The 14,143-nt window shown below is 41.1% G+C and overlaps 1 protein-coding gene and 1 pseudogene across 7 annotated transcripts in view; one reads left to right on the forward strand and one right to left on the reverse strand.

Annotated features, from left to right (window-relative positions):
* The window catches only part of SIK3 (SIK family kinase 3), a 245,081-nt gene that overhangs the window by 154,809 nt on the left and 76,129 nt on the right, over positions 1-14,143 (reverse strand). The window lies entirely within an intron of this gene.
* On the forward strand, positions 5,972-7,043 carry LOC108300562 (annotated as a pseudogene).

Here is a 14,143-nt window from a genome sequence, read left to right on the forward strand (position 1 = left end):
TCTGAACAATTAGAAAAGGGGCCATGTCTCTGAATGTTGGATTACTGCAAAAGGAAACAGCTGGGTAAAGAACTATTTAAAAATTAATGAATTAGATAATTGTAATTTTTTTCATTGTTGCGAAAACTTTCTATCAGGTCACATTTAGCCCAAGGGCCTATTGCCCAACCTTAATTTTAGCAAGCTCTATAAAAGGGAAAGTACATTATGGAATAACACTATTCTACTATTTCTGTCTTGAAAACGACTTCCTCAAACATAAAGCTGCACAAGATAACATCTCCATTACTTATGCTCCAAAACAGAAGATATGCACAGGGGACTTGACACAATACTGTGAATAATAAAATCTATCTACAATTAGCTACACATTGTTAGAGTCTGTAAGTCAGATCAAGCCACTTGAGATTTGTTTGTTTTTTAACCACTTTCTTAGATACACCTTTTAAAATCTTAAGTGCCTTTAAATGCACAGTTCTGTCAGGAAGCCAAGAAATAATAAAATGGGAATATCAACTCTCCCTAATGCTGTCAGATTACTAAAACATTAATGACGAAGCATCATATTAAAGTGATATATCTCATAATAAAAGTAACATCAGATCCCATCAAATTATAACTGATTGATCTCTTCTTACCTTGCCCAAACCAAGTGGAAAGACAAAGCAGCTTTCAGGCTCAAGATTTTCTCTAACTTGTCCAGCTTATTCAGACATTGCCAGGACCAGCTCCAAAGTGATTACCTGTTTTTTAAGGAATGTATTTCTTAAAGACTATTAATGTGCTTCCTGATGCCAGCATCACTGGAGGGGAATAACTGGCCCAATAAGATCATTAGTCATTGACACCAGATTATAGTAACATGAGGAAATGACAACAGGTCACTTAGCTGCAGTTTTCCAAATGCTGCTAGGACAGAGAACTGACAGTAATTGTCTCCATAGAGAATCACAGACTAAATCTATCTATGAAACTGTTCCTTCATCTCTCTGCAAAGGAGCTCGGCTACAGAAGTTAACCTTCTTGGCAAACACTCTTTATCTATAGGAACTAGAATATAATAACAGTATTCTGTCTCCCTCAAAGTTCTTCCACTCCAGTGGGTGGAGTGATAGCACAGAAACCTTCCTCTTCTCTGAGGTTTATGTCACTCAACTGTATTATTATCTAAATTAATGTCATGACTAATTTCCAGGTCGTCATCTTTCAATGTATAAAAAGTAATTTGAGGCTGGGTGCAGTGGCTCATGCCTGTAGTCTTAGCACTTTAGGAGGCCGACGTAAGTGGATCATCTCAGGTCAGGAGTTCAACGCCAGCCTGACCAATATGGTGAAACCCCATCTCTACTAAAATTATAACCATTAGCCAGGCATGGTGGCGTACACCTGTAGTTCCAGCTACTCGGGAGGCTGAGGCAGGAAAATCGCTTGACCGGGGAGGCAGAGGTTGCAATGAGCTGAGATCATGGCACTGTACTCCAGCCTGGGTGACAGGGCAAGACATCATCTCAAAAAAAAAGTAATTTGGGCTGGGCACAGTGGCTCACGCCTGCAGTCCCAGCCACTTGGGAGGCTGAGACAATGGGATCATAAGCCCAGGAGCTAGAGACTGCAGTGAGCCATGATCACACCACTGAACTCCAGCAGGAACAACAGAGCAAGACCCTGTCTCCAGGCCTCAAATGATCCTCCCACCTCAGCCTCCCAAAGTGCTAAAATTACAGGCATAAGCCACTGTACCTGGCCTAGGTCACTATTTCTCACTTTAATGATTACAATAGTATTCTAACAATGAATGAATCTTCAATGAATACAACAGTCTCCCAATCTTCAGTCTACCTTCTATTCTACATTGTCAAATGAATTAATAAAAGCAAACTTGATTCTATCTGTCCACCTAAAAAAAAAAAAATCAGAAGTTTCCCCATTATCTGCAGAAACAAATCTGAACTCCTCAGCAACACGTACAAAGCTCTGTCACTGTCTGGGCTCTACTGATCTATCCTTTCCCATCGCCTGCCACTTCACACTGACATTGCCCTTCGGTCTTAAGAAGCCATTTGCAGTTTCCTGACCATGTATGCTTTTACAAACCTGTCTTTCTGTCTTACCCAAAATTCCTTTCCCCACTTTTAAAGCTTGTGTTTTGAACACTGCAGTAAAAATATAGAAAACTTCTAGACCAACTTTGTTCACCCAGCTTGCAGCAGGCCACATGCATCCCAGGACAGCTTTGAATGCGGCCCAACACAAATTCACAAACTTTCTTAACGCATTATCACATTTATTTGCAATTTTTTTTCTTTTAACTCATCAGCTATTGTTAATGTTAATGTATTTTTACGTGTGGCCCAACACAATTCTTCCAACGTGGCCCAGCGAGGCCAAAAGATTGGACACCCCATTCTAGACCCTTAAGTAAGCTGAACTTAAGTTCCAAACATTGAAATATTAGTCTCCACCTGGCCAGGCATGGTGGCTCACACCTGTAATCCCAGTACTTTGGGAGGCCAAAACAGGCAGATCACGAGGTCAGGAGTTTGAGACCAGCCTGGACAACGTGAAACCCTGTCTCAGCACCCATCTTAGATCATTTTCCCAAACATAAGCAAAATCTATTTGCTTCTTTAAGTTACTTTCACTAAGGTCCACCTGGGCAAATAGCTCCTCATTCTACACACTATGCCTGTATCTTAGTCTATTACAAGAATAAAATGCTACATTCTGGAAAAAAGAAAAAAAAGAACATTTCACAATATTGGCTTCATAATAAATACGCTTTAACTTAAAACAGTACCAAGTAGAATTTTTAATATAATAAAATGCTTGTCACTAGCAGTTCTTTTATAGAGAACATGTAGGAGGGCTTGTCATCTGACAATATCTACCAGGTTAGCATTATGCAAGTATCAGAATTAATAAGCAGAAAGTAACAGTCACTGTCACCAAAAAGTCTGTATCCCTAAGTGAACTCTACCGTGAAATGAGGTGGAAGCTGTGTTTTTCCTGTTCTAAAATCCAACATCCTCACATTCCTTACAGGTAGCCAGTACTGATGAAGTACGGATTTGCCAGCAATGAAAAGCAGTCAGTGTTCTGCCTTAAGCATGCACGCCTTGTCAAGTAAATGCTGCCTTTGTAGTTACTACAGCAAGAGCCACCATCAATAACAACAAAAATGAGGTAGGTGAGAGAAAACGGTGCGCCTACCACAGTAACATCTCATTTCCCAAGATACTGTTTTTTGCTACATTAAGTCTCTTGCGATGAATGATGGGAAATTCACATTGACTTTATCAGATCTACACTATTCAGAATCTGACCGGGTTTATATAGAATTGACCCAGCTGCATGTGCCCAACTCTCACACACACTTCTGTTCAAGGAGGCTTTAGTGAATAAGAACATAAAAGAAAAGCCTAACTCAGGCAGATCTGGTCTGGAATTCAAGCTCCAACACTTACTGGTTTTGCACTTTGGGCAATTTGCTTAACATCTTTTTTTTAATATTTCATATTTTAACACTAAATTCCTCAAAGCTATTGCAAATCAAATGCTTAACAGCTTAAAGCACGATTTCTTCTCATACACAGTGAAGGTAATATGAACTAAAAGAGCTCATAAGGTTGTTCTCAGGATGAAATAAAAAATATATTCAATGCTGGCGAGCACAGCGGCTCATGCCTATAATCCCAGCACTCTGGGAGGCAGAGGCAGGAGGATCACTTGAGGCCAGAAGTTCAACACAAGGTGGGCAACAAAGCAAGATCCTGACTCTATTTATTAAATATATATTCAATGCCACATCAGGCACACAGTGAGCACTATATAAACACACGCATATTGTTGTTGTTACAGTATTTCATTTTGCTGGCGTAGTTATTCTATTTGCTTTAGGTAGGATCAACATCACAGAGGGTCATAAATTCTACATACAAAAAAGAAACAATTTAAGCTGAGAATTTAAAGTCGGAGCAACCTATTTATTGACAGACTAACATACAGATGAGGAGTACAGACTGGTCCCCATTGCTGAATATTACACTTTAACAAGAAATGTTAAAACAAACAAAAAACCCTGATTATCCATGTGCTACTGCTGCCTTTGTCTGAGCATCTACAAAAACTATGGAGGAAGAATAGGGGGAAAAAAGCTAACAGATTAAAGTATGTATGTATGTATGTATGTATGTATGTATGTATGTATGTATGTATGTTTTTTGAGATGGAGTCTCTCTCTCTGTCGCCCAGGCTGGAGAACAATGGTGTGGTCTTGGCTTACTGCAACCTCTGTCTCCAGTTCAAGTGATTCTCCTGCCTCAGCCCCCCGAGTAGCTGGAGTTACAGGCGCCTGCCACCATGCCTGGCTAATTTTTGTATTTATAGTAGAGACAGGGTTTCATCATGTTGCCTAAGCTGGTCTCAAACTCCTGACCTCGTGATCCACCCACCTCGGCCTCCCAAAGTACGGGAATTACAGGTGTGAGCCACTGTGCTTAGCCTAAAGTTTTTATTAAGTAGCAGAATGCTACCATAAGAGTCACATATATTAAAAATCCTCTCCAAATATAATCTTATCATCTACTGATTAGAAACAAAGTTGACAGAATGCAACCTTGAATTTAACCAGTCTGAACTAAGACAGGACTTGTCCTTAAGCATGGAAAGGCAAGTTCACTGAATCTACCTTTAGGACCATAGGTTGATAAAATTAACTAAATAAAGGCAAGGTGCAGTGGCTCACTCCTGTAATTCCAGCATGTTGGGAGACTAAGGCGGGAAGATTGCTTGAGCCCAGGAGTTTGAGACCAGCCTGGGCAACATGGTGAAACCCTATCTCTGCAAAAAGTACAAAAAATTAGCCAGGCATGGTGGTGCAGACCTGGGGTCCCAGCTACTCAGGAGACTGAGGTTGGAGGACTGCTTAAGCCCAGAAGGTCGGGGTTGCAGTGAGCCAAGACTGTGCCACTGCACTCCAGCCTGGGTGACAGAGTGAGAACCTTACTCAAAAAAAAAAAAAAAAAAAAAAAAAAAAAAAAAAAAAAAAAAAAAAAAAAGAACAAGATCATTTAGATTATCCAAACAGGAACACTGAAAATACTTGGGTAAATGCACTTTGCTAATCAATTCTGACAAAAGATAATAAGGGGGGAGGAAATAACACAGAGGTACTATTATTAAGACCTGACTCATTACTTTCCTTCAACTCTTACAAAGGAACAACCAGAGAGTCACAGGAATACTTCTTCCCACCTGTCAATAACTTAATTTCAACCAACTCTGGTGAGATTCCTACCTCCTCTCCTCATCCCAGCTTTGGCCAACTCTGGTCCAATTCCTGCTGAGCAACAGGAAAGGAAACAAGGTTAAAGTCTATGGGAAAACAAAGAGATCACAAAACCAAAGCTTTCTAATTAAAGCTAAATGTCACATGACTTGAGCAATGAAAGGCATGTCAGATACATCTAGTACAGCTACCTCAATTTAATTGAGAAGGAAATTATAAATGTTGCGCAGTCTCATGCAGCTAGTTAAGGGCACAGCCAGGCAGGATTAGAACTTAAAAGCCTTATCTCCTAATCCAGTGGTTTTCCTACTATATCACTGAGATCAGTTTTTAAAAGACTATCAATACCCTCTTCTCCTTTTTTACTATATAATACTCAGAATATAAAAACAAAATGTGGGCCAGGCATGTTGGCTCACACCTGCAATCCAGCACTCTGGGATGCTAAGGCAGGTGGATCACTTGAGGTCAGGAGTTCAAGACCAGCTGCTCGGGAGGCTAAGGCAGGAGAGTCACCTGAACCTGGGAGGCAGAGATTGCAGTGAGCTGAGATCGTGCTGCTGCACTCCAACCTGGGCAATAGAGCTAGACTCCATCTCCCAAAAAAAAAAAAAAAAAAAAAACAGGCTGGATACAATGGCTCACACCTACAATCCCAGCACTTTGGGAGGCCGAGGAGGATGGATTACGAAGTCAAAAGTTTCAGACCAGCCTGGCCAACATAGTGAAGCCCGGTCTCTACTAAAAATACAAAAATTAGTCTCTTTCCTCAGGTGTCCTGCATCCGCCCATTCCTCCTCCCTGGTCGCCGCGTCCTTGGCTGGCATGAGAAAAATGGCTACAAACTTCCTAGTACATGAAAAGATCTGGTTCTACAAGTTCAAATACGACGATGCAGAAAGGAGATTCTAAGAGCAGATGAACGGGCCTGTAGCTGGTGTTTCCCGCCAAGAGAATGGCGCCAGCGTGATCCTCTGTGACACTGCCAGAGCCAGAGAGAACATCCAGAAATCCCTGGCCAGAAGCTCAGGCCCTGGGGCTTCCAGCAGCCCCAGCGGAGATCACAGCAAGCTCCTTGTCCGGATCGCCAGTCTGGAAGTGGAGAACAAGTCTGTGTGGCGTGGTGCAGGAGCTGCAGCAGGCTGTCTCCAAGCTGGAGGCCTGGCTGAATGTGCTGGAGAAGAGCTCACCTGGCCATCAGGCCACCGGGCCACAGCCCCGCAGACCCAGCACGTGTCTCCCATGCTCCAAGTGGAGCCCTCAACCAAGAAGCCAGCCACACCAGCAGAGGATGAGGATGATGACATTGACCTGTTTGGCAGTGACAATGAGGAGAAGGACAAGGAGGCAGCCCAGCTGTAGGAGGAGCAGCTGCAGCAGTACACGGAAAAGAAGACCAAGAAGCCTGCGCCGGTGGTCAAGTCCTCCATCCTGCTGGACGTCAATACTTGGGCTGATGACACCGACGTGGCCCAGCTGGAGGCCTATGTGCGCTCCATCCAACTGGACTGGCTGGTCTGGGGAGCCTCCAAGCTGGTGCCTGTGGGCTATATACACGGAAGCTGCAGATTCAGCATGTGGTGGAGGATGACAAGGTGGGGACAGACTTGCTGGAGAAGGAAATCACCAAGTTTGAGGAGCACATGCAGAGTGTCAACATCACAGCTTTCAACAAAATCTGAAGCCTGTGTGTGCGTGTGTGTGCACGTGTGCGTGTGTGTGCACGTGTGCATGCGTGAGGCCCTGCCATGATTAAAAACTGAGATTGGCAAAAAAAAAAAAAAAAAAAATAGCCAGGTGTGGTGGCACACACCTGAAATCCCAGCTACCTGGGAGGCTGAGGCAGAAGAATCACTTGAACCTGGGAGGCAAAGGTTGCAGTGAGCTGAGATCACACCATTGCACTCCAGCCTGGGAGACAGAGCAAGACTCTGTCTCAAAACAACAACAAAAAAATGTGAACAAAGAATAAAGCTCTGGAAACAAATAACAAACATTAACAGCTAACATTTATTCAGAGCCTACTGTGCACGCAGCAGCGCTGTGTTAAGCACTTAGGTGCATTATCTCCTTTAATCCTCATAACAACCCAATAGGTGGGTGCTATTAATAACATCTTTTTTATAGATAAAGAAATTGAAGCTAGAGGTTAAATAATTCATCCAAGGTCACACAGCTAATAAATGGTAGATCAAGAATTTGAGCTCCGTCTGACTCCAGAGCCTATGCATAAGTAGCAAAGCAAAAACAAAAAGAAATTACTAGATAAGCAGTCCATCTAGTCAATATCCACAATATTTCCTTCTTCCAAGGGCACTATATTAGGGCCTCTATTTTGACTTAAAAGAGGTTGCTACAATCCTGCCAAATCTAGTAAACAACAGATAACTGACTTTGATAGAGCAGCAATGATCACAGAGTTAGCAGGGGCAGCGTACTGTTCTGCTGTCAGGCTACTGGCCCAATTTTAATTTCAAGAATAAAACCCCAGCATTTCTCTTATCTAAAACAAAAACAAACAAAAAACCCTACACACATTTTCACTTACTTTCCTCTGCTCCATTTGCTTTTCTTTTAGCCAGCAAATACAACTAGTAGAAAGCTGCAATAAACAAGATTATTTAGGAATTCCAAAGTCCTTCAAAAACTGCATCTCATTTTTAAGTCCTCATCAAACAGATTTTCTACTCAACTCAGGCAGATGTCAGTCCCACTTAGCAAATTCTCCTTTAAAAGTGAATATTTTCAGCATGGCAGTCATGCCACAGCCCACTATAAGGCATGCCATGTCGCCCTCCACACATTAACCCTCCTGAGCCAATACTGGAAAGCCAGGGAACTACAGCTATGGCCAACCTACATAATGAGGTGGGTTTCCAAAATAAAATGGCCTTTTAAAAAGAGATGTAATACTCCACAATGGAGGTTTAAAAAAACATTCCAATTAAAAGGCTCAAGCTTGTGTGCAAAGATATATAATGAAAATGACTACCATGCTTGCCATACAGAAATCTGTTGTTACTTCAACTGGCTTAAAGATCCTATTTTCCAGTCCCATTCAGTCAGTGACCTTGAAATGCCATAGTTACTATCTCCTCATGGAAAGTGAGTGCATAAGAGGTGAAATATCTATTTCACAGAAGTACAAGAAATATGCTCAATGAAAATGAGGTGAGATCCTCTCAAGACAACAGGGAGAATAAAAATTATTCGAAAGAAGTTAGGGAAACTTCCTCTTTAATTCAGAAATAGCAACCCTGAAATAAGTCTCAGATGAAAATGAGATCCTTTTTAATTTTATCCCTCTCCTATCTATGAAGCCAGTCTGTGACACAGGAATTGGACCACAGAGTTAAAGGATTTTGAGAGGTCATCTAGTCCAATTTTTAGAAAAAGTCGTACCTTGACCATTCTTAACAAATATGCCTTTAAACATTTTTCTAAGAATAGCTCTAAAAATCTGTCTATATACTTTAAGGGAAGAAATTATACTTTCTTTCTCTAATATTTTTATAAGATCTCTTAAAATTTTGTGATTACAGAGAATTTAGCATGTCTATAATAGTCTTAATATAGTTTAGAGTGCTTTTTCCAAGATGCCTCACAAATTTCTAGTTTTTTATTTTCTTTTTTTTAAGACAGAATCTCGCTCTGTTGCCCAGGCTGGAATGCTATAGCAGGGTCTCGGCTCACCGCAACCTCCGCCTCCTGGGTTCAAGTGACTCTCCTGCCTCAGCCTCTTGAGTAGCTGGGATTACAGGAACATGTCATCATGCCCGGATAACTTTTTGTATTTTTAGTAGAGACAGGGTTTCACCATGTTAGCCAGGCTAATCTCAAACTCTTGACCTCATGATCCGCCTGCATTGGCCTCCCAAGGCACTGGGATTACAGGCATGAGCCACCACACCTGGCCTAGTTTTTTATTTTCTTACCACTTCTCTAACACAGTGATTCTTAATAGTGGAAGATATTCAAATTATAAATGCCCACTGTACTACCAGTCCTAGTTCTGTTAAACTAATATTAAGAACTACCGACAACATTATAACTTATGAATGAAAACCAAGTGGTTCAGAAATAAACCCTAAATTAGCCCATCTCTACATTTAAAAAAAGATCTTCACAAACAATTTTAAATGGTAAAAAGAAAGCATGGGGGTGGGAGGTGTTTTTGCAAATACAGGACTATAAAGATCCCCCTGAGAACCAGAACCTAAATGTTTCTTCGAAACAGAACCATGACTGGTTCACTGGGTCAGTATCCTTCAGACTCGGTAGAGGTCATTGCATTCATTTTGAAGTCTGGCTCTCTTGGGTTTGAATCCAGTCATGTCACTTACTAACTCTGGAACTTTAGGTTTAACCACTCTCTTAATTTACTTATCTCTAAAATGGGATAATAACATCTGACTCAAAGAATAACTGAGAGTAATAAATAAGAGATAGTATTTGGTCTGGCACACACCAAAAATCTTATTTCCATTACTATCTTTTGCTGCTTTCAACAATATGAAGTATCACAAACCCAAAGAGCATATAGTTGTGTAAGCAGCAAGTCAAAATGACCCCAGGAAAGACGCTTAAGCAGAAAGAGGCAAGACAGCACGTTAAACAATCCATTCAAGCAAAGGAAGACAAAGGCTGATGTACTGAAACTGATACCACTGCAGTTATTGGTGAACAGATAAATCTCCATTGTAAGGCTAAAGTGAGGCACTGGGAGAATGACCAAGAATACAGGAAGGAAGAATCATGATGCCACAGTAAAGTGGAGAGAAGGGGAAGAAGGGAAAAGAAAGCAGAGGCCAACAAATGGTGTTCCTTGAACCTTGCTCAAACTAAACAGCTCTATACTTTCACTTAGAGTTAACTATTAATAATTAAAAAGAAAAAAGCAGAGAACAAATGAGTTAGAACACAAAGCCCTCTCTTGGTCTTTGGCACAGCAGTGTTAAACATTCCCAAAGATCATACAGTCTAAAAAGGAGTATCACAAAGACCTCTACCACAATACACTGAAATTGATCAAGTGAAAGTAAAGAAGGCAGCTCAATGGATGTTTTCTTATGGGCTGTGTAGCTTTAATCAAGAGGGGCAGAGATTCCATATCTACTGAACAGCAGAATGAAGGTAAGCTCAATGCCCAAGTGCTGTGATAAGGCTTGGGTCAGGATTTATTCAAAGTCTCTCCAAAATACTCTACTTGGAGACTACTCAAGACAAAGTCTCCTTCTATTAAACAAAGAAGGGGGATTAAGGAGTGAAAGTGGGAGGCAGTAAGGGACAACAGAGTTAAAAGAATAAGAACTTGAGCTGCTGAACAAAGTGGCTCACACCTGCATTCCCAGCACTTTGGAAGGCAGAGGTGGGAGAAACCTTTAGCCTAGGAGTTTGAAACCCAACCAAACAACACAGTGAGAACTCGTCTCTGTATTTTAAAAAAAAGATCTTCACAAACAATTTTAAAAGATAAAAAGAAAGCATGGGGGTAGGAGGTGCTTTTGCAAATACAGGTATTTAGCTCAGGCTGTCTAAACTCACTTACCTAAGGATGGGATAACAAAATTGCACATTTGGCATGCTGTTCTATTTTTCTCCTATCATGAAAATAGTACTTTCACAGGAAAGCCCTTGGCCCAGATTAATCTTGTTATGGAATATTAATACAATTATCATACAGGAAAATGAAGTGATCTGAAAATGGTCCTAACAAAGCCACCAAAAACAGAGCAGCCAAATTAGTCCAGGAATTGCAGACTTAAGCTCCAAAACTGGATTATCAGCCTCAATTCACTACTATCCCATGGTGTTCCCTTCGGACATGCTCACACTTACAACAATAGCTTTATATTGAAAATAAAAGAATCAAAATAATGTTTTGGTGAGCTAAGTAAAACCAGTTTGCTCTCTTGTCACCAAAAGGACTCTCCTTCCCATTCTTCACCAATTCAAAGCAACAAACCTATACTGGTGATGGAGGGAAGCAAAGAAGAGAGGAGAGGCGAGCACACAGGTGTACATGTGCCAATGCACACTCAATCACAATTGTCTGTGTTATGTGTGGTGGGGATCCTAAACTCCATTTTATCTTTATAGCTGCCCCCTCAGGGATTCACAATTAATGTTATGGTATATCATACTAACTTTTAGATTTAGGTAATTTTTTTCCAGAAATTTGACATTAGGTAAATTGTAAGAGTTCAGAATATGAGCTCACCATTCTGTCAAGTTATTTAATCTTGTCACTAAAAAATGCAGTGCCAGCTGGGCACAGCGGCTCACGCCAGTAATCCCAGCACTTTGAGAGGCCAAGGCAGGTGGATCACCTGAGGTCAGGAGTTTGAGACCAACCTGGCCAACATAGTGAAACTCCGTCTCTACTAAAAATACAAAAATTAGCTGGCCGTGGTGGGAAGCACCTGTAATCCCAGCTACTCAGGAGACTGAGACAGGAGAATCGCTTTGAACCCAGGTGGCAGGGGTTGCAGTGAGCCGAGGTTGCACCACTGCACTCCAGCCTGGGCAACAGAGTGAGACTCAAGTCTCAAAAAAAAAAAAAAAGCACTACCTTCCTTTTAATTACACTTCAATAACAATACATCACTTCTGGAAAACATATGACAGAAAGATATTTAGCAAGTAAAAAAACAGTTTTAAAAATTTGGACGGTGAAAAGGCCAGGCATGGTGGTTCATGCCTGTTAATCCCAGAACTTTGGGAGGCCAAGGTAGTGGAACCCCTGCCTAAGGTCAGGAGTTTGAGATCAGCCTGACCAACATGGTGAAACCTCATCTCTACTAAAAACACAAAAATTAGCCAGGTGTGGTGGGGGTGGGGGTGCCTGTGATCCCAGCTACTCAGAAGGCTTAGGCAGGAGAATCACTTAAACCCAGGAGGCGGAGGTTGCAGTGAGCCAAGATCGTGCCATTGCACTCCAGCATGGGCAATAGGAGTAAAAACTCCTATTTTAAGAAAAATTTAAAAATGGGAAGGAGGAAGACATATCAGAAGTCTAACTTTGAAGAAAAAGCCTAAAATTAACCATAAAATTTGGATTTAAATTTGGATTTTTTTAAAAAATGGGAAGGAGGAAGACATATCCAAAGTATGACTTTGAAGAAAAAGCCTAAAATTAACCATAAAATTTGGATTTATTCCAAAATAAGTAGGCAATTTTGCCCTTAAGCCTAAATAATTGCCAAAGGAAAATAAACTAACATTTATACGCTATGCTAAGCACTTTTATCTGATTTAATCCCCACAAAAACCCCAATAGATGGGTAATATTATTCCATTGCATAGCTAAGGAACCTGTGGCTTGGAAAAATTAAGTAACTTGCTCATTAAGCTAAAATTTGAACCTAGGACTTTCTGACTCCAAACACTATACTCTTTCTATTATAACCCTGCAAGCTCACAAATTTGTTAACATAAAGGCAAAAGAGAAAAGTCAAAACTCCTAAACTACAAAAATATCAACTCAAATTCTCCATGGAGAAAAGTCAAACCCTCAGTTTAATCAAGGACACAGGGTACTATATGTATATTTGATTAAAAGCTTTCTCCGCAGAAAATGAACTGTGGTTTCTTTTTAAAAGTATTAATCTCAAACTCCAGAATTACTTCAAAATCCTGTTGGAAATGGGCTTACTTCTATGCAGTTAAGACAGAAAATAAGAAAGGCATTTGAAAAATGTTTGGTTAAATAATGAATAATCAAATCCAGCAAAGAGTTATGGCTTCTAAATCAGAAAACTAACTTGCAAATAGCCTTGCATTTGGTAAAAATTACTTTCCTGAAGCCTGTTGTAAGTATGCAATTATACCAAAAGTACAGAAACTAACCCAGAAATAATTAAAAATTAAAATAGGAAAACAAAGATAACAGTTAAAATAGGAAAACTAATTAAAATAGGAAAAACAAAGACAACAGTTGGTAATTTTAAGAAACTATGACGTAGCCAGGCACGGTGGCTCACACCTGTAATCCCGGCACTTTGGGAGGCCGAGGCAGGCAGATCACCTGAGATCAGGAGTTTGAGACCAGCCTGACCAACATGGTGAAACCGCATCTCTACTAAAAATACAAAAATTAGCCAGGCATAGTGGTGTGCGCCTGTAATCCCAGCTACTTGGGAGGTGGAGGCAGATCACTTGGGGCAGAGGTTGCAGTGAGCCAAGATTGTACCACTGCACTCCAGCCTGTGTGACAGAGTGAAATGCCATCTCGAAACAACAACAACAAAAGCCTATGATGCAGGGCCAGGCACAGTGGCTCATGCCTGTAATCCCAGCACTGAGGGAGGCCAACAAGGAAATTGCTTAAGCCCAGGAGTTCAAAACCAGCCTAGGCAACAAAGCAAGACCCTTTGTCTACAAAAAATGAAAAACTTAGCCTAAAGTGAGGCACTGGGAATGATGGCACACACCTGTGGTCTCAGCTACTCAGGAAGCTGACGCCGGAGGATCACTTGAGCCCACGAGGTTAAGGCTGTAGTGAGCCATGATAGCACTGCTGCACTCCAGCCTAGGCGACAGAACAGGTCTCAAAACAAACAAATAAAAATACACACACAGAGAAACTCTGATGCATAAAGTCAAGATTTATTTATTGTTTAAAATGTAACCAGTTCATAAATACCATAAAAAGCACAATTGCTTTATAGGCCACCAATCAAAGTACAATTATTATAGCATGCTCTAACTAACGTACCAAATCAATATAAAACCTTTAGAGGCCGGGTGCGGTGGCTCAAGCCTGTAATCCCAGCACTTTGGGAGGCCGAGGCGGGTGGATCACGAGGTCAAGAGATCGAGACCATCCTGGTCAACATGGTGAAACCCCGTCTCTAC

The sequence above is a fragment of the Cebus imitator genome, unplaced genomic scaffold (genome assembly GCF_001604975.1).
Source record: "Cebus imitator isolate Cc_AM_T3 unplaced genomic scaffold, Cebus_imitator-1.0 Scaffold28, whole genome shotgun sequence".
In the NCBI taxonomy this organism is placed as follows: Eukaryota; Metazoa; Chordata; class Mammalia; order Primates; family Cebidae; genus Cebus; species Cebus imitator.